Consider the following 21,489-nt stretch of genomic DNA (forward strand, 5'->3'; position numbering starts at 1 on the left):
CCTCCACGGAGGGGAAGGCGATGGAAAAAGAGCTCAGCATTGTGCCGAGCTCGAAATTCACTGAGGTGGGGGCGTAAGGGGATGAAGCTCAGGCCTTTGCTGAGGACTGATCGTTCGGGGTCAGAGAGGGAAAGGTCGGGAGGATAGTAAAAACACGGGGGGAGGGGGATGAGTGGGGGGGGGGGGCGGGATTGGAAGAAGGGATGGGATCAGAGGAAAGTGAAGGGGAAGAAGGTTCCGGAGGGACAGTGGTGTCCAAGAGTTGTTGAAGTTTATGATCCTTGACACCTGAAAGGAAGGAAAACAGTTTTTTGTTAAAGTGCCGGATGAGGCGAGTGTTATAATACAACTGTCTTCAGATTATAGTAAATGACAAGCAAGAAAATGTCAAGCAAGTAATACAACCTGGTCTCTCTACCCCGGATTGATCAAACCCAACTCTCTAGTAATACAACCTGGTCTCTCTACCCCGGATTGATCAAACCCAACTCTCTAGTAATACAACCTGGTCTCTCGACCCCGGATTGATCAAACCCAACTCTCTAGTAATACAACCTGGTCTCTCTACCCCGGATTGATCAAACCCAACTCTCTAGTAATACAACCTGGTCTCTCGACCCCGGATTGATCAAACCCAACTCTCTAATAATACAAACTGGTCTTTCTACCCCGGATTGATCAAACCCAACTCTCTAGTAATACAACCTGGTCTCTCGACCCCGGATTGATCAAACCCAACTCTCTAGTAATACAAACTGGTCTCTCTACCCCGGATTGATCAAACCCAACTCTCTTGGCTGCCTGCTCAGCTGTGGACTTCCGCCATGCCGAGACTTCTAACTTTCAAAGGGGAATGCTCTATCTTTATACTATTCGGCTGACTTAGGCTGCACGTATGCATCTCTGTTCTTATCTTCGAGTCATAAATTACTCCATCATGCTCGTGCTGTGAGCTGACTTTGGATGGGTTATGCTTCCATTTCTTACCTTGGCTGGAGAAATGGATTGTACCTCTCAAGTACTCGTTTATTTATGGCTTTGGATGGTGCCGTCAAATCCTACAAACAAGAGCAGTTTCTCATGTTGGGTATCATCATCATCATAGGCAGTCCCTCGGAGTCGAAGATGACTTACTTCCACTCTAAAAGTGAGTTCTCAGGTGACAGTCTCTCTCACAGATGGGGCAGACAGTGGTTGAGGGAAAGGGTGATTGGGGAGCCTTGGTTGACGCATGCTCCTTCCTATGCTCGGTTTCTGCTTGTTCTCGGCGATGGGACTCTAGGAGCTCAGTGCCCTCCCAGAGGCTCTTTCTCCACTTTTGGGCTGTCGTGGGCCAGGGATTCCCAGGTGCCGGTGGGGATGTTACATTTTATCAAGGAGGCTTTGAGGGTGTCCTTGAAGCATTTCCTCTGCCCACTTGGGGCTCGCTTGCCGTGTCGAAGCTCCGCGTAGAGCGTTTGCTTTGGGAGTCTCGTGTCGGGCATGCGGACGATGTGGCCCGCCCAACGGAGCTGACCGAGAGTGGTCAGTGCTTTGATGCTGGGGATATTGGTCTGAGCGAGGACACTGAAATTGGCGTGTCTGTCCTGCCAATGGATTTGCAGGATCTTGCAGAGGCAGCGCTGGTGGTACTTCTTCAGCGCTTTGAGGTGACTGCTGTTTATGGTCTCTGAGCCATGTAGGAGGGCGGGTATCACTTCTGCCCTATAGACCATGAGCTTGGTGCCGGATTTGAGGTTCTGGTCTTCAAACACTCTCTTCCTCAGGCGACCAAAGGCTGTGCTGGCACATTGAAGGCAGTGTTGGACCCCGTTATCGATGTCTGCCCTTGCTGATAGTAGGCTCCCAAGGTATGGAAAATGGTCCACGTTGTCCAGGGCTGAGCCGTAGATTTTGATGACCCGGGGGGCAGTGCTATGTGGCGGGGTCAGGTTGGTGAAGGACCTTTGTCTTACGGATATTTAACCTAAGGCCCATACTTTTGTGTGCCTCGGTGAAGGTGTTGACGATGGCTTGGAGTTCAGCCTCCGAATATGCTCAGACGCAAGCGTACTGTAGTTCAATGACAGAAGATGGGGTGACCTTGGATCTGGCCTTGAGATGGCGGAGGTTGAACAGATTCCCATCTGTTCAATAATTTAGCTCCACTCCGGCGGGGAGCTTTTGCTAAGGGTGAGATGTAGCATTGCAACAAGGAAGATCGAAAAGAGTGTTGGTGCGATGATGCAGTCCTGCTTGATCCTGGTCCGGACATGGATTGGGTCTGTGGTGGATCCATTGGTCAGGATCATGGCTTGCATGTCATTGTGGAGCAGACGGAGGATGGTGACAAACTTTTGAGAGCAGCCGAAACGGAGGAGGACGCTCCATAATCCCTCACGGTTGATGGCGTCAAAGGCCTTTGTGAGGTCAAAGAAGGCCATGTGCAAGGATTGGTGCTGTTCCCTGCATTTTTCTTGTCGTTGTCGCGCGGTGAAGATCATGTCCGTTGTACCCCTTATTGGATGGAATCCAATTGCGACTCTGGGAGGAGCTCTTCAGCCACAGGGAGAAGACGATTGAGGAAGTTCTTGCAATGATTTTCCCTGTGGCCGACAGCAAGGAGATTCCTCTGTAGTTACTGCAGTCGGACTTGTCCCCTTTTTTGAAGATTGTCATGATTACGCCGTCCCTGAGATCTCCTGGCATGCTCTCCTCCTTCCAGATAAGAGAAATTAGGTTGTGTATTCGTGCCATGCTTCTCCGCCATGCTTTAGTGGGTCTCCCAGCAATCAACTTCCTTATCTAGCAAAGGGCCATCTCTTGACATGAGAGCATGAGAGTTATAGTTTTAGATACTTCACCATTCTCCATCTCTTAGCTTCCTTTGTTCACACGCAGGGCCAAGATTCACTCTGGCTAAAATACTGAAGCAAAGCAGGCTGGGATACTTGACTATTGAAACCATTTAAAAATATTCTAACAGTGAGTATGTGGTAAAGCTGAGCCACTGGTGAGCAGTCAGAAGTAGGAACCATGCGTGGGCTTTTTCCCTCATTGTTTTCTGGTCAAGAACTTATAACTTCAGGATGGCCCAAAGAGCTTTACAGCCAATGAAATATTTTTGAAGTGTAATGTGGAAAATGCAGCAGCCAATTTGCGCACAGCAAGCTCCCATAAACAGCAATGTGATAATAACCAGATGATTTTTTTTTTACTGATGTTGTTTGAGGGATAAATATTGACCAGGACACCATTTACTTCCCAATATCTACTTAAATGATAACTTGACCTGAGGGTCATAACATAGAACTTGTCCCCATATACTGCCTATCCCATGGGCCACCTCATGCATTGAGCCGTACAGAGTGAGACAACCCCACGTTTGAAGCAGGTCTGTGCTTAAGGTCACCGGTTTCAGCCTGGACACCAGGTTGGAAGCTAAAACTGGTGCAAGAAGGACAAATCAGCCACAGTTCCCAGTCCTGATTGCTGTCCAGTGATCACTGCCAGAAAGTCCGCGGAGCGTAGTCACTGCCCGTGAAAAACTATATCCACTGGTTCGGGATTCTGGGACTAGGGGGCACAGTCTAAAAATTACAGCCAGGCCTTTCACGAGTGCAATTAGGAAACACTTCTACACATAAAGGATGGTAGAAGTTTGGAACTCTCTTCTGTAAACGGCAATTAATGCTAGATCAATTGCTAATTTTAAATTTGAGATTGATAGCTTTTTGTTAACCAAATGTATTAAAGGATATGGACCAAAGGCGGGTATATGGAGTTAGATTGCAGATCAGTTTTGATCTCATTGAATGGTGGAACAGACTCGAGGGGCTGAATGGCCTACTCCTGCTCCTATGTTCCTATATGGAATTGGACCACCAGCACAAGTTTGTGTCTTCAAGAGAGGACCAGAGGAAATTGATTGGGGTGGGGTGTTGGTGGTGGAGGGGTGGGGGGAAGGGTTGGGGTGAGAGGGGTGGGGGAGGGGTAGACAGGTGGGGAGAGGTGGTGGGGGGGGGGGGGTGGGGAAGAGAGCAATGTAAACACAGCTTTCGTCTGAGGCCACAAAAAATTAGTAGAATATTGGAAGACAGTCTGTTGCCGCATCAGGGTTTAAATCTAACCACTGCAAATATTTTAATTCTGATGTGATTCCCAGTGACTGGACTTAACAATGACGGGATATGCTACAGTTAAGGACTCTGCAAATCCCAATTGCCTGCTGTTTGAGATTCAGTCCAAGAAAGAGCCCATTTCTGCACACGCGATTCAAATCCAGTAACAGAATGTCGCCTCTGTAATCTGCTTGACATCAGCCATCTCTTTGGATTTGTTGATTGTATTTTTTCCCCTGCTGCATGCTGACGGCCCCCTCAGGCTCCTGCTCACCTGACCTCTTGACCTCTACATGAAGTCTGACAGAGCCAGCCAGTTATCACACACGGCAGGCTCTGCTTGCAACATGACTCTGTAAAATCAAGAAGCCTTTTAAAAAGAGAAATCTTCTAATGGCGTGGAGTTTTGTGAGTGTCACTTCTTTCATATGTCACAAGGCTCGCTCCCTGAACTTTCCGAGTGAAGCAATATGCAGATTAAAGGAACAAGCTGCAGGTTCTCCTTGCGAATTAAAATGAGGCATTTTGCTTTATTTTTAAATGAGATTTATTAAATTGAATCTCACTGCAGTTTAAATTGAAATGATTAACTTATGATTTATCTGCCTCGTTCCATATTTCTCTACAAGAACGCCAAGTGTCCATTTCCCTGCCATCAGTTTGAAGATTCAGTTTAAGTCGAAGAGAAGGATGGAAGATCTAGCATTGAAATTTAATAAAGAGAAATTCTTGTAGGTTTTTTTATGCCCCTGAAGTCCAAGGTGAATGGAACATTTCTCCAATTGGATTTCATAGCAGCAAAGGAATCTCCGATAGTAGGAAATGTTTGGGTCTCCATTGATGCCAAACAACTCCACATCCATCCCCCAACTCCGCAAGCTGGTGTCAAGTTTGGCACAGTTGGTAGCACTCTTGCCTCTGTGTCAGAAGGTCATGGGATCAGGTCCTATCATGGGCCCGAGCACATAGTCTAGGTTTGCACTTCAATGCCATACTGAGAGAGTGCTGCACTGCCGGAGGTGCCGTCTTTTGGGTGAGATGAACTGAACCCCCTCCACCCCCCCCCCACCCTCCACCCCCCCCCAACCATCATCTGCCTGTTCAAGTGGAAGTACAAAAGATCCCACTACAGCAATCAAAGAGGAGCCAGGAAGTTCCCCGATTGTCCTGACCAAAGTCCTCCCACCACCAACACTATAACTCTGCTTGGAAATCCTGCAGTAGTTTTCCCAATCGCCTGCCGTAACTTTGGTAGTGGACTAGTGAAACAGTTGAAAAATGGCCATTTCTGTTGGCCTTCTGTAACCACAGAGATAGTCACAGCCTGGATTCCTGATTTTCGACCTTGAGTGGGTATTGGTACCTGATTTTCTATCAGGCGCTTGTTCTGATTCTAGGGGCTCAATGTTAACCCCCCCCCCATGATGGGCGCTAGAAGGTTGGGGGATTTGGAAAGTGAAATGCACGGAACGTGACTCCCAACCCATGGCGCACACGCTCACTGACGTTTTTACAGCGGTGGATATCGGGACATCCGAGTGTCTCACTGCGGAGAGGTGGGGCGCTTCATTAACATATTTAAATTGAGCCACAGTGCAATTGGGAGCCCGATTTTAAATGAAGTTGTGCGGTTTCCCAGGGCTCGGGAAACTCGGCAGTGAAAGGGAGGCGGGCCACTGTCAGATCCACGAGCTAAGCGACCGTTTGAGTTCTCCTTGTGGGCCAGGAGGAACAGGAATGCCTCCGCCCCCCCACCCCCCCAGGGCCCCTCGAGGAAGCTTTCGGCCTGCCCCCTCCCCCACCCCCGATTGACGATCTTCCTTCCCCTCCCTTACCCACTTCCTGATTGTTGGGGTCTGGGCCCAAGGGTCCCCGGCAGCAGCCTCCTGCCGCTGGTGCTCCTTCCCATCCTGCGGCCAGTCTGTTCATTTGGCCAGCGGTCTGGCGGGAGGTAAAGCCACACGATGTTAGTGACGTCCTGCCATTCTCAGGCTCCCCATTAATATCGGGGTCTGGGGCTTCTATTGGGAGGATTGTGACTTTGTGCTGGGAGGGGGCTCTGATTCCTGATGGTAATTCCATACCATTCATGTTGCTCTTTTTTAGGATGGCGGGAATCTGGCGATGTAATTTCACCTGAAGTAAGGTGCTTGGATAAGGCCAGACAGAGATGCATCACCCATGAGATGCTGCCTCCCTCCCTTCTAGAGTACAACGCATCATTCCCTCCCTCACACGCGCACACTCCTGACCTCAGCCCTTGTGCTGCTGTTCTCCTCCCCCATGGAGATATAGTGGTCGATTCTAAACCCTACCCACCCAGCGGATCAGTTGAAATCGCCTGGGTTACTTACCCATCCGGGCACCCCTGAGAGCAGACCATTGCTGATTTTAACCTGCTCAATTGAGACATTTGCTCAAAAGCCAGCAGAGTTCCTTTTTAACACATCCACTTCGGCCGGATTTAAATAAGTGCCCAAGAGTTAAAACATCCCAGAGTTAAAAATCGGAGGCCTAGGTTCAGACAGCTGTGCTCTGGACACTGAATATCCAGAGCGATGGGTGAGGAACCAGCAGGCTTAGGTGGAGCTGTCATGCATAATAATCTCTGAAAGTCTGTTGTTTGACCCGCTCCGAGGGCCAAAATTAGTTATTCAGCCCGTTGACAAATTAAATCTGACAAGGCGAGCAACGCAGCAAAGTATCATCGAGGCTGCTGCTCTGACTCACTCCTTCCTGCTCTTCACAGGGGATTGCTGCTGTTTTATTAGACATTAGACAGACATGAAGGGTCCTAATATCAGACGGCAGGTAGCCATGAATAAGCCAGGCTCCCTTTGTGTGACTGACTTTATTTGCAGTTTACATTTTTACAGAAGAACCTTGTTTCAAAATGAAAATGTTTCTTCAGTTTCCTTAATCATTACAACTGCATGAATACTTTCAGTTATTCTGGGAATCCCTGCTTCTTTCATGTGGTAGTAGCAAAAAGCAAATCAAATGCCGATATCTAAGTCAGATGTCTAGGCCAAAGCTTCCGGTGTAACAGCATGGATATCTTGTAAGCTGCCTGCGAAGTTCCTCTGAAGGCAGTGCTCAATGATGTGCCCCAGGGTCTGGCCAGGAGCTCGTGATGGGGAGGCTTTACTTTTCCATCTATGGAGAAGGTGGCAGCATCTACCATGATCGGTTCTGAGGCGGTTGATGGTTGTCCACTGAGGAAGGTTTGATCTGGCGGGGGGGAGGGGAGGGGGTCTTACATAGCTGGAGGAGCTAAATCCAATCCAAGCTAGCAGGGTTTCATACAGGGAACATAGCTGAGTTTCAGTGAAGAGGATAAATTCAGATGAGTTTGCATCTGTCTTTGTTTGCAAGATTGAGGCAGAACTAAGGAGGTAATAAAGAAATAACTTGCATTTATATAGCATCTCTCACATCCTTTTGATGTCCCAAAATATTTCACAGCTAATCACTTACTTGAAATACTTCTCGCTCAGTAAACTTCAACTCATCCAAAACTCTGCTGCCCTTTTCCTATCCCACACCATTTAAGGGGTACGGTAGCACAGTGGTTATTACTGGACTGGACCAGAGGCCTGGACTAATGATCTGGAGACATGAGTCCAAATCCCATCACGGCAGATGGGGAATTTAAATTCGGTTAATTAAATAAAGCTGAAATAAAAAGCTGCCATAAGTAATGGTGATGATTGTCATAAAAACCCATCTGCTCCAGACCACACAGCAATGTGGTCTCATAACTGCCCTTTGAATTGGCTTAGCAAACATTGGCTAATAAGAGAAGTTAAAGATAGTATTAAATTAAAGGCTTATAATATTGCCAAAAAAGAGCAGTAAGCCTGAGGATTGGAATGATTTTTAAATTCAGCAAAGGATGACTAAGAAATTGATAAAGAAAGGGAAAATAGAATGAGAGTAAACAAGTGGGCAACATTAAAACAGACTGTAAAAAGGAAAAGATTACCAAAAGTAAATGTGGGTCCCCTACAGGCTGAGACAGGAGAAATTATAATGGGGAATAAGGAAATGGCAGTGAAATTAAACAAATACTTTGTGTCTGTCTTCATGGAAGAAGACACGAAAAACCTCCCGGAAATAGTGGAGAACCAAAGGTTTAGCGAGAATGAGGAACTGAAAAAAATTAGGATTAGGAAAAAAATAGTATTGGAGAAATTAATGGGACTGAAGGGAAATCAAGTTTGACAAATCTGTTAGAGTTTTTTGAGGTTGTAACTAACAGAATAGATAAGGAGAGACCAGTAGATGTGGTGTCTTTGGATTTTCAGAAGGCATTCGATAAGGTGCCACACAAGAGGTAATTGAACAAAATTAGGGCTTATGGGATCCATACTAGCATGGATTGAAGATTGGTTAACAGACAGAAAACAGAGAGTAGGAATAAACGGGTCATTTTCAGGTTGGCAGGCTGTAACTAGTGGGGTGCCGCAAGGATCGGTGCTTGGTCTCCAGCTATTCACAATCTATATCAATGATTTGGCTGAGGGGACCAAATGTAATATATCCAAGTTTGCTGATGATACAAAGCTAGGTGGGAATGTAAATTGTAAGGATGATGCAAAGAGACTTCAAGGGGATATAGACAGGCTAAGTGAGTGAGAAAGAACATGGCAAATGGAATATAATGTGGAGAAATGTGAAGTTATCCACTTTGGTAGGAAAAGTAGAAAAGCAGAATATTTTTTAAATGGTCAGAGATTGGGAAATGTTGGTGTTCAGAGGGACCTGGCTGCCCTTGTACACGAATCACTGAAAGTTAACATGCAGGTACACCAAGCAATTAAGAAAGCAAATGGTATGTTGACCTTTATTATAAGAGGATTTGAATATAAGAGTAAAGACGTTTTACTGCAATTATATAAGGCCCTGGTGAGACCGCACCTGGAGTATTGTGTACAGTTTTGGTCTCCTTACCTAAGGAAGGATATACTTGCCATTGAGGGAGTGCAACAAAGGTTCACCAAACTGATCCCTGGGACAAGGGCTATATTCTCTAGAGTTTATTAAAATGAGAGGTGGTCTCATTGAAACATACAAAATCCTTACAGGGCTTGACAGGGTAGATGCAGGGAGGATGTTTCATAAGAACATAAGAAATAGGAGCAGGAGTAGGCCATTAAGCCCCTCGAGCCTGCTCCGCCATTTAATACGATCATGGCTGATCCGATCATGAACTCAGTCCACTTCCCTGCCCGTTCTCCATAACCCCTTATTCCCTTATCATTTAAGAAACTATCTATTTGTGTCTTAAATTTATTCAATGTCCCAGATTCCACAGCTCTCTGAGGCAACGAATTCCACAGATCCACAACCCTCTGAGAGAAGAAATTTCTCCTCATCTCAGTTTTAAATGGGCGGCCCCTTATTCTCAGATAATGCCCTCTAGTTCTAGTCTCCCCTATCAGTGGAAACATCCTCTCTGCATCCACCTTGTCAAATCCCCTTATAATCTTATACATTTCGATACGATCACCTTTCATTCTTCTGAATTCCAATGAGTAGAGACCCAACCTACTCAACCTTTCCTCATAAGTCAACCCCCTCATCTCTGGAATCAACCTTGTGAACCTTCTCTGAACTGCCTCCAAAGTAAGCAAGACTAGTTTCCTCTGGCTGAGGAGTCTAGAACCAGGGGTCACAGTCTCAGAATAAGGAGTCGACCATTTAGGATTGAGATGATGAGAAACTCAGAGGGTGGGAAATCTTTGGAATTTTCTATCCCAGAGGGCTGTGGAGGCTCAGTTGTTAGAAACATAGAAACATAGAAAATAGGTGCAGGAGCAGGCCATTCAGCCCTTCTACCCTTCAATGAGTTCATGGTTGAACATGAAACTTCAGTACCCCCTTCCTGCTTTCTCGCCATAACCCTTGATCCCCCGAGTAGTAAGGACTTCATCTAACTCCCTTTTGAATATATTTAGTGAATTGGCCTCAACTACTTTCTGTGGTAGAGAATTCCACAGGTTCACCACTCTCTGGGTGAAGAAGTTTCTCCTCATCTTGGTCCTAAATGGCTTACCCCTTATCCTCAGACTGTGACCCCTGGTTCTGGACTTCCCCAACATTGGGAACATTCTTCCTGCATCTAACCTGTCTAAACCCGTCAGAATTTTAAACGTTTCTATGAGGTCCCCTCTCATTCTTCTGAACTCCAGTGAATACAAGCCCAGTTGATCCAGTCTTTCTTGATAGGTCAGTCCCGCCATCCCGGGAATCAGTCTGGTGAATCTTCGCTGCACTCCCTCAATAGCAAGAATGTCCTTCCTCAAGTTAGGAGACCAAAACTGTACACAATACTCCAGGTGTGGCCTCACCAAGGCCCTGTACAACTGTAGCAACACCTCCCTGCCCCTGTATTCAAATCCCCTCGCTATGAAGGCCAACATGCCATTTGCTTTCTTAACCGCCTGCTGTACCTGCATGCTAACCTTCAATGACTGATGTACCATGACACCCAGGTCTCGTTGCACCTTCCCTTTTCCTAATCTGTCACCATTCAGATAATAGTCTGTCTCTCTGTTTTTACCACCAAAGTGGATAACCTCACATTTATCCACATTATACTTCATCTGCCATGCATTTGCCCACTCACCTAACCTATCCAAGTCACTCTGCAGCCTAATAGCATCCTCCTCGAAGCTCACACTGCCACCCAACTTAGTGTCATCCGCAAATTTGGAGATACTGCATTTAATCCCCTCGTCTAAATCATTAATGTACAATGTAAACAGCTGGGGCCCCAGCACAGAACCTTACGGCACCCCACTAGTCACTGCCTGCCATTCTGAAAAGTACCCGTTTACTCCTACTCTTTGCTTCCTGTCTGACAACCAGTTCTCAATCCACGTCAGCACACTACCCCCAATCCCATGTGCTTTAACTTTGCACATTAATCTCTTGTGTGGGACCTTGTCGAAAGCCTTCTGAAAGTCCAAATATACCACATCAACTGGTTCTCCTTTGTCCACTTTACTGGAAACATCCTCAAAAAATTCCAGAAGATTTGTCAAGCATGATTTCCCTTTCACAAATCCATGCTGACTTGGACCTATCATGTCACCATTTTCCAGATGCACTGCTATGACATCCTTAATAATTGATTCCATCATTTTACCCACTACTGAGGTCAGGCTGACCGGTCTATAATTCCCTGTTTTCTCTCTCCCTCCTTTTTTAAAAAGTGGGGTTACATTGGCTACCCTCCACTCCATAGGAACTGATCCAGAGTCAATGGAATGTTGGAAAATGACTGTCAATGCATCCGCTATTTCCAAGGCCACCTCCTTAAGTACTCTGGGATGCAGTCCATCAGGCCCTGGGGATTTATCGGCCTTCAATCCCATCAATTTCCCCAACACAATTTCCCGACTAATATATTCAAGACAGAGATCGATGGATTTTTGAATATTAAGGGCATCAAGGGATATAGGGACAGTGCAGGAAAGTGGAGTTGACATAGAAGATCAGTCATGATCTCACTGAATGGTGGAGCAGGCTTGAGGGACCAAATGGCCTGCTCCTGCTCCTAATTCTTATGTTCTTATGTTCATTAATGTCCTTCAGGAAATTAAATCTGCCGTCCTTACCCGGTTTGGTCTATATGTGACTCCAGACCCACAGCAATGTGGTTGACTCGTAACTGCCCTCTGAAATGGCCTTGCAAGCCAGTTGGATCAAAGGGGAATTAGGGACGGGCAATAAATGCTGGCATTGCCAGCGATGCCCACATCCAGTGAATGAAAAAAAATGTCCTGCTTATCTGTCATCCCTGGTCTTGCTGACCTACATTGGCTCCTGGTCTCAACACTTTCACTTTAAAATTCTCATTTTGTGTTTAAATCCCTCCATGAACTCACCCCCACCCCCTCCCCCCTGATCTCTTTAACCTCCCCCAGCCCCACAAACCTTTAGTTTGCTTTTGGAGATGATGATTGAGAGAGAAATGTTGACCAGGGCAATGGGGGGACTCCCTGCTCTTCTTCAAAATAGTGTTATGCCGTCTTTTACGTCCACCTGAGCAAACAGACAGAGCCTCAGTTTAATGTTTCATCCAAAATACAACAATTCAAACAGCACAGCGCTCCCTCAGTACTGCACTGGAGTGTCAGCTGAGATAACGTGCTCACATCCTGGGTTGGGTCTTGAGCATGTGACCTTTTGACTCAGAGATAGGAGAACAAGCAACAGAGCCAAACTGACATCTTACCCTGAAAGAGAGAGAAGATTGGATCGAGAATGGGAGCACTCTTGCTCATGCCTACGAACTGGTTACAGGATGGCTCAGTCACAGGGGTGGGAGCAGCTCATGAGCCTGTCATTTTACTTGGGGAACCAGATCTGCCACAGCAACGTGTAAAATGGGAGATCAGTTATTAAGATAAGTCAGACGTGGAAGAATTTTATCTCGTAAGGTGGCTGGATTTGGGCCCAATGCCAAATGTATAATGTAGAAACAGAAGCCATTTCTTAATGCATCATCTCTGAATAATGGCAACATGGAATATTTAACATTGGCTCAGAACAGCTGCCATCGTTCTTATAGAGTTGACGTGTTCTTATACAGATGCCTTTACCTTCTTCCATACGTGGGGAGGATGTTATTATTGGGGTTACCATTATTGCTGGTGGTAGTGCAGCAACTTGTATTTACATAGTGCTTTTAAAGTAGTAAAACATCCCAAAACTTCACAGGAGTATTATAAGACAAAAATTTGACACTGAGCCACATAAGATATTAGGTCAGACGACCACAAGCTTGGTCAAAGAGGTAGGTTTTAAGGAGCGTCTTAAAGGAGAAAAGAAAGGTAGAGAGGTGGAGAGATTTAGGGAGGGAGTTCCAGAGCTTAGGGTCCATGCAATAGAAGGCATGGCCCACAATGGTTGAACGATTATAATCAGGGATGCTCAACAGGGCAGAATTAGAGGAGCGCAGATCTCGGGGAGGGGGGTGGGGCGGGTGTGGGGCTGGAGGAGATTACAGAGATAGGGAGGGGCGAGGCCATGGAGAGATTTGAAAACAAGGATGAGAATTTTGAAATCGAGGTGTTGCTTAACCGGGAGCCAACGTAGGTCAGCGAGCATAGGCGTGATGGGTGAGTGGGACTTGGTGCGAGTTAGGACACGGGCAGCCGCGTTTTGGCTAACCTCTAGTTTACGTAGTGTAGAATGTGGGAAGCCAGCCAGGAGTGCGTTGAAATAGTTAAGTCTAGTGGTAACAAAGTCATGATGAGGGTTTCAGCACCAGAAGAGCTGAGGCGAGGGCGGAGATGGACAACGTTACGGAGATGGGAAAATGTGGTCTTAGTTATGCTGCGGATATGTGATCGTAAGCTCATTTCAGGGCCAAATATGACATCAAGGTTGCGCACAATCTGGTTCAGCCTCAGACAGATGCTAGGGAGAGGGATGGAGTCAGTGGTTGGGGAATGGAAAACAATGGCATCGATCTTCCCAATATTTAATTGGAGAAAATTTCTGCTCATCCAGAACTAGATGTTGAACAAGCTGTCTGACAATTTAGAGACTGTGGAGAGGTCAAGAGAAATGGTGGTGAGGTAGAGCTGGGTGTTTTTAATTCATTTCTGGAATGTGGGCCTTACTAGCAAGGCCAACATTTATTGACTATCGCTAATTGCCCTTGAGAAGGTAATGGTGAGCCGCCTTCTTGAACCACTGCAGTCCGTGTGGTGTAGTTTCTCCCACAGTGCTGTTACATAAGAACATAAGAACATAAGAAATAGGAACAGGAGTAGGGCATACGGCCACTCGACCCTGCTCCGCCATTCAATAAGATCATGTCTGATCTGATCATGGACTCAGCTCCACTTCCCTGTTCGCTCCCCATAACCCCTTATCCCCTTATGGTTTAAGAAACTATCTATTTCTGTCTTCAATTTATTTAATGTCCCAGCTTCCACAGCTCTCTGAGACAGCGAATTCCACAGATTTACAACCCTCTGAGAGAAGAAATTTCTCCTCATCTCTGTTTTAAATGGGCAGCCCCTTATTCTAAGATCATGCCCTCTAGTTTTAGTCTCCCCCATCAGTGGAAACATCCTCTCTGCATCCACCTTGTCAAGCCCCCTCATAATCTTATACGTTTCGATAAGATCACCTCTCATTCTTCTGAATTCCAATGAGTAGAGGCCCAACCTACTCAATCTTTCCTCATACGTCAACCCCCTCATCCCCGGAATCAACCTAGTGAACCTTCTCTGAACTGCCTCCAAAGCAAGTATATCCTTTCATAAATATGGAAACCAAAACTGCACGCAGTATTCCAGGTGTGGCCTCACCAATACCTTATATAGCTGTAGCAAGACTTTTATACTCCATGCCATTTGCAATAAAGGCCAAGATACCATCGGCCTTCCTGATCACTTGCTGTACCTGCATACTATCCTTTTGTGTTTCATGCACAAGTACCCCCAGGTCCCGCTGTACTGCGGCACTTTGCAATCTTTCTCCATTTAAATAATAACTTGCTCTTTGATTTTTTTCTGCAAAGTGCATGACCTCACACTTTCCGACATTATACTCCATCTGCCAAATTTTTGCCCACTCAGTTAGCCTGGCTATGTCCTTTTGCAGATTATTTGTGTCCTCCTCACACATTGCTTTTCCTCCCATCTTTGTATCATCAGCAAACTTGGCTACGTTACACTCAGTTCCTTCTTCCAAGTCATTAATATAGATTGTAAATAATTGGGGTCCCAGCACTGATCCCTGCGGCACCCCACTAGTTACTGGTTGCCAACCAGAGAATGAACCATTTATCTTGACTCTCTGTTCTATGTTAGTTAGCCAATCCTCTATCCATGCTAATATATTACCTGTTGGGAGGGAGTTCCAGGATTTTGACCCAGTGTTGTCAGTGTACCTGTGGAAACTGACTTCGTGTTTTCTGATGATGTCGCCAAGGGGTAGCATATAGATGAGAAGTAGGAGGGTGCCAGGATAGATCCTTGGGGGAGCCCAGAGGCAATGATACAGGAGTGGGAAGAGAAGCCATTGCAAGTGATTCTCTGGCTATGATTAGATAAGAATGGAACCAGGCGAGTGCAGTCCCACCCAACTGGACATTGGTGGAGAGATGTTGGAGGAGGATGGAGTGGTCAACCATGTCAAAAGCTGCAGACAGGTTGAGAAAGATGAGGATAGATAGTTTACTTTGTCACAGTCACAAAGAATGTAATTTGTGACGTTGATAAGAGCCATTTCGGTACTGTGGCAGGGGCAGAAACCAGATTGGAGGGATTCAAAACTCCGGGAAAGATGGGCACAGATTTGGGAGGCAACAACATTCAAGTACTTTGGAGAGTAAAGGGAGGTTGGAAATGGGATGGTAATTTGCAAGGACGAAGAGGCCAAGTGTCATATTTTTGAGGAGAGAGGCTGATAATGGCAGATTTGAGAGAGAGGGCGACAGTACCTGAGGAGAAAGAACCGTTAACAATGTTAGCTCACATGGGAGCCAGAAAAGGAAGTTAGGTGGTCAGCAGTTTAGTGGGAGGTCCCAGAGGATTGGAAAACCGCAAATGTAATGCCCCTATTTTAAAAAGGAGGCAGACAGAAAGCATGAAACTATAGACGAGTTAGCCTAACATCTGTCATTGATAAAATGCTGGAATCCACTATTAAGGAAGCAGTTGCAGGACATTTGGAAAAGCATAATACTGTCAAGCAGAGTCAGCATGGATTTATGAAAGGGAAATCATATTTGACAAATTTGCTGGAGTTCTTTGAGGATATAATGAGCAGGGTGGATAAGGGGGAACCAGTGGATGTGGTGTATTTGGATTTCCAGAGGCCTTTGATAAGGTGCCACATAAAAAGTTACTGCACAAGATAAGAGCTCACCGCGTTGGGGGTAATATATTAGCATGGATAGCGGATTGGCTAACTAACAGAAAACAGAGAGTGGGGTTAAATGGGTAATTTTCTGGTTGGCAAACCGTAACTAGTGGGGTGCCACAGGGATCGGTGCTGGGGCCTCAACTATTTACAATCTATATTAATGATTTGGATGAAGGGGCCGAGTGTAATGTAGCCAAGTTTGCTGATGATACAAAGATGGGTGGGAAAGCAAATTGTGAGGAGGACACAAAAAATCTGCAAAGGGATATTGACAGGCTAAGTGAGTGGGCAAAAATTTGGCAGATGGAGTATAATGTGGGAAAGTGTGAGGTTATCCACTTTGGCAGGAAAAATAAAAAAGCAAATTATTATTTAAATGATGAGAAACTATAAAATGCTGCAGTACAGAAGGACCTGGGGGTCCTTGTGCATGAAACACAAAAAGTTAGTATACAGGTACAACAAGTAATCAGGAAGGCAATGGAATGTTGGCCTTTATTGCAAGGGGAATGGAGTATAAAAGCAGAGAAGTCCTGCTACAACTGTACAGGGTATTGGTGAGACCACACCTAGAGTACTGCGTACAGTTTTGGTCTCCTTATTTAAGGAAGGATATACTTGCATTGGAGGCAGTTCAGAGAAGGTTCACTGGGTTGATTCCGGAGATGAGGGGGTTGACTTATGAGGATAGGTTGAGTAGGTTGGACCTATACTTATTGGAGTTTAGAAGAATGAGAGGTAATCTTATTGAAACATATAAGATACTGAGGGGGTTCGACAAGGTGAATGCAGAGAGGATGTTTCCACTCATGGGGGAATCCAGAACTAGGGCGTATAGTTTAAGAATAAGGGGTCGCCCATTTAAAACAGAGATGAGGATGAATTTCTTCTCTCAGAGGGTCATAAATCTATGGAATTCTTTGCCCCAGAGAGCTGTGGAGGCTGGGTCATTGAATATACTTAAGGTGGAGATAGACAGATTTTTGAGCGATAAGGAAGTGAAGGGTTATGGGGATCGGGCAGGGAAGTGGAGCTGAGCCCAAGATCAGATCAGCCATGATCTTATTAAATGGTGGAGCAGGCTCGAGGGGCTAAATGGCCTACTCCTGCTCCAAATTCTTATGTTCTTATGTTCAGATCTAGGGCTAAGGCAGGAGAGGAACCTTAGACATAGGTTGGCCCAGTGGGCTAGGGAAGGAAGTGGCAGAGGCAGCTGATTGGATGGTCTCATTTTTAGACAAAGAAGTCCATGAGCTCCTTCTCACACTTGCTGTTGGAGATGAGAGTGGAGGAGGCAGGGGAGAGGGGTTTAAGAAGATGGTTAGCAGTAGAGAATAGTAGCCGGGGGTTATCTTCTTGCATTCCAGAATGATCCTGGAATAGTGAGCAGTTTTAGCAGACAAGAATAGGACATGATAGTGCTTTATGTGGTCCAGCCAGATCTGGAGGTGAATGGCTAAACCAGTTGTCCACCCTATCCGTTCAAGTCTGCGTCCCTTGGACTTGAAGGAGCAAGGATGAGGGCCTTACCAGGGGAATCAGCCAGGGTGAGACAGAGCAATAATAGGGACTAGGACAGCAAAGATGGTGGTGAGGGTGTGGTTGAGCAGATCGGTAGCTGTTGAAATGTCGTGGTGAATAGACGGCCAAAGACTGGAGAGTTGGGAGTTGATAACTGCAGTTGTAAGAGAGACGGGAGTTTCTTCCAGGGGAAGACACAGAAGGAAGTAGGGCTTGGGTGGGGGAAGAGGGATGTGGGTGGAGAGTGATATGAGGAAGTGGTCATCGATGGCCTTTTCTGCGATTGAGATGGTGGGACTAGCGAGGCCATGAGAAATGGCAAGGTCAAGGGGATGGCTGTGAATATGGGTTGGGGAGTTCACATTGAGGGAGAGATTGAGGGAGGATAGCTGGGTAATGAACTCAGAGGAGAGAGAGCATGATGTATTGAGATGGAGGTTGAAATCAGCGAGGATGAGAAGTCGCTCGGTGCAGAGGCTGAGGGAAGAAAGCAGTGAAGGTATCACGGTGAGAAAATTGGCATGGTACTTGGGTAGGTGGTAGGGAACGAGAATTTTAAATGAGAGACAAGCGGGTTGGAACAAGTTGAGATGCTCAAAGGAGGAGAAGATGTCGGAGGAGTAGGGGATAGACCAAGGTGTGATTTGCTGATGAGAGCCATCCCACCAAGGCGGTCTGGGTGGGGCAAGTGGTGGAAGGTATAACCAGATGGGGTAGCTTCATTTAAGGATAAGGTGCCATCACCCCTCAGCCAAATTTCTGTCAGGCCATGATGCCGATGCAATCATCCACGATAAACTCATGGATGGTAAGCGCCTTGTTCACAAATGAACGAACATTCTGGAGGGAGAGGCGGAAAGGGTCGGTGATGGCTGCCCCACTGCCAGTGAGTCAGTGCTGGGGGGGAGATGAGTTGGACGGGGAGGAGGTTGGCAAGATTATACCCCAGTGAGCACCTTGGGTGGGAAGGTCAGTGAGAGAGTAGGATGGGACAGTTGGGGTTGCTACTCGTGAGGAGGCAGCAATAATTGCCTCGATGGGCCTTTCGGAGGATGCCAAGAGAGGCACAGAGTGAAGCTGTAGCCTTATCTCGGAGGGAGTCAACCCTGGGATGGTGGCAGAGAATGTAGGAAGGTTGAAGAGGTGGGCATTTGGGAGGGCAGAGTATCCGAGAGAGAAGAGATGAAAGGAGGCATGATGACAGAGAGACCGGTCAGGGAGGGAGAGAGAGAAAAGAAAAAGGGGGAGAAAAACGTGGAAATAGAAGTGAAAGGCTTGGGTCCGGAGCGGCAGCCAAAGCGCGCACACAAATGGACACAGGGAAAACCCGCGTTACATAGGCCTGGTTATGTAGCAATTATAGTGATGCCTATTTTCTGGTAGTAGCAGGGAACAGGTTGGTGACAACAGTACGGAGTCCAGAGTTAAAGTCGGAGGTCCCATGGAGGGAAAAGTTGGTATAGGTAGGATGGAGTTGGTATGGAGCATCGGCGGACTGTTGTCCACGTTTAGAGACAGGTGTAGTAGGCGAGTGAAGTCCAGAAGCTATTTGAAGGGTAGAGGTTATTGAAGTGGTAATGAGAATCGGTTGAGGTGCAGGAAGATGATGGTGAAGTTAATGCAAAGTTGGAGGTTGTTATATCTGCAGTACAACTCACAAACACACACACAACCTAAAGATGGCAGAACACTCCGGAACTCCAGTCAGGTGACCTGTTCCCTCTTTATTTGTACACAGCACTGGCTGCAGTTCCACAGTAATCCACAGGTGGCGCTATATATATTACACTTCTCCCTCCTTAATGAAGAAGTAATTATAACAAAATAATCATCATACATAACTTGCACGGTTATACATAACAAAAGATATGGACTTATTTTGCCATATTTACAAATCAAGCTTAACCACTTGTTTTCTGCTTCGAAGAGGATACCTTCACTCTCGAACAGAACCTTCCAAACATGGTGTTGAATTTAAACTCATTCGAGGGTGATGCTAAGGAAAGTTTTCCTCCAAGGGATGGCCTTGATTTCCATTTGAACTCTCTCTCTTTTACTCTACCTCTATCAAAGTAACTGCATGCAAAACTCTTGGTCAAGCACATTCCCAGGTGCTGGTCATGGAGGTCTCCTAATAATTTGGACCTGAATTTATTTGGTATAGCCACTCTTGCACCCCACATGATACAATCTTTATCGACTGATAATTCATTCCTACGAATGAAGAATGGATGAATATCTTTGTCTGTTACCTGGTTTGGCCATCCATTTGCAATATAATCATACACCTTTGACATCACTGGGTCACGTTTGGTTGCCCTCCCAATCTCTTCAGCTGTGACTGGCAGTTGATCAATGTGTGAAAAATAGAACACTTCTTCCTTATCGGGTGTAACTTGTGATGAGGAAGGCAATCTAGACATAGCATCAGCATTACTGTGATCAGCTGATTGTCTATATTCAATATCATGTGTATATAATGACAAAATTAAAGCCCATCTCTGCATTCTGGCTGCAGCTAATGTTGGAACTAGGGACTTTGGATGGAGGATTGCTGACAGGGGGTTATGGTCCGTAATGATAGTAAACTTCCGACCATACAAGTATTTGTGGAACTTCTTGACCCCAAAAATTAATGCCAAAGCTTCCCTTTCGATTTGTGCATAATTACGCTCACTGGCACAGAGAGTGAGTGAAGCAAAAGCAATTAGTCTTTCCTCCCCATTATGTAGTACATGAGAGATCACTGCCCCAACTCCATACGGAGAGGCATCACATGCTAGCTTGATCTCCTTGGATACGTCATAGTGAACTAACATGGTGCTCTCTACCAATTTGCTTTTACACTCCTTGAATGCTGTATCACATTCTTCTGACAACTTGCATTGGACCTGTTTTTTCAATAGTTCATTCAGTGGATGTAATACTGTAGCCAAATTTGGTAGGAACTTCCCATAATAGTTTAAAGGACCCAAAAATGATCGAAGTTCAGTGACATTCTTGGGACTGGGTGCATTTCAGATTACATCCAGCTTTCCCTTGGTTGCATGTAAACCATTTTTGTCTACTCTGTACCCTAAGAACTCCACAGAGTTTTGAAATAACTCACACTTGCGAGCAGACACTTGTACTTTGTGCTTCTCTAGCCGTTTGAGGACTTCATTCAATATGTTATTATGAATTTGCCGATTTGGTGCTGAAATTAGTATGTCATCTAAATAACATACTACCCCTTCAATACCTTGCAAAATCTGGTTCATCACTCCTTGGAATATGGCAGGGGCGGAAGACACTCCAAACCGTAGCCTATTAAATTGATATAGGCCTAGATGAGTATTTATCGTCAAGCATGACTTGGACTCCTCATCTAGTTCATGTTGTAAGTAGGCATTTGTAAGATCCAACTTTGAGAAGATCTGACCACCTGTCAGTGTTGTGAACAAATCTTCTATATTTGGCAATGTATTGGGGAGATTACCCTCTAGAACCTGGTTTGCAGTTACTTTATAATCAGCACACAATCTTACCTTACCATCGGACTTAGGTACAACAACAATGGGTGTAGCCCAATTACATAGATCGCACTTCGAAATAATGTTCTCAGTCTATAGTCTTTTGAGTTCTTGCTCAACTTTTTCCTTGAGTGCATATGGTATGGGACGTGGCTTGTAGTAAACTGATCTAGCATCCTTCTGTACCCTGACACTCGCCTTGAAGCCTTAGATTGGACTGCCTGTTTCGCAGAACACCTTCGGACCTACTAGCACCCGAAAAGCCGGCGGACAAAACCTTTGAAGAGCTCAGCAAACTAATCAGTGAGCACCTCAAACCGGCGAGCAGCATACACATGGCCCGACACAGATTCTATACCCACCGACGTCGTGAAGGACAGAGCATACTGGACTTCGTTGCGGACCTCCGGCACTTGGCCAACCTCTGTAAGTTCACAGACACCTGCAGGGGGGAAACGTTA

The 21,489-nt window shown here is 45.9% G+C and overlaps 1 long non-coding RNA gene across 2 annotated transcripts in view; it reads right to left on the reverse strand.

Moving 5' to 3' along the window:
• Nucleotides 1–6,936: 6,936 nt before the first annotated feature.
• The window catches only part of LOC139268875 (uncharacterized), a 77,064-nt gene continuing 62,511 nt past the window's right edge, over nt 6,937–21,489 (reverse strand). The window contains exons 4-6 of one of the 2 annotated variants that reach the window (XR_011594130.1): nt 21,391–21,470; nt 12,045–12,152; nt 6,937–7,487 (exon numbers count right to left, since the gene is read on the reverse strand). This is a non-coding gene — a long non-coding RNA (uncharacterized lncRNA). The remainder of the gene's footprint in view (nt 7,488–12,044; nt 12,153–21,390; nt 21,471–21,489) is intronic. The other variant, XR_011594129.1, reaches the window with a different exon arrangement.

Source organism: Pristiophorus japonicus, chromosome 8, assembly GCF_044704955.1.
Source record: "Pristiophorus japonicus isolate sPriJap1 chromosome 8, sPriJap1.hap1, whole genome shotgun sequence".
NCBI lineage: Eukaryota > Metazoa > Chordata > Chondrichthyes > Pristiophoridae > Pristiophorus > Pristiophorus japonicus.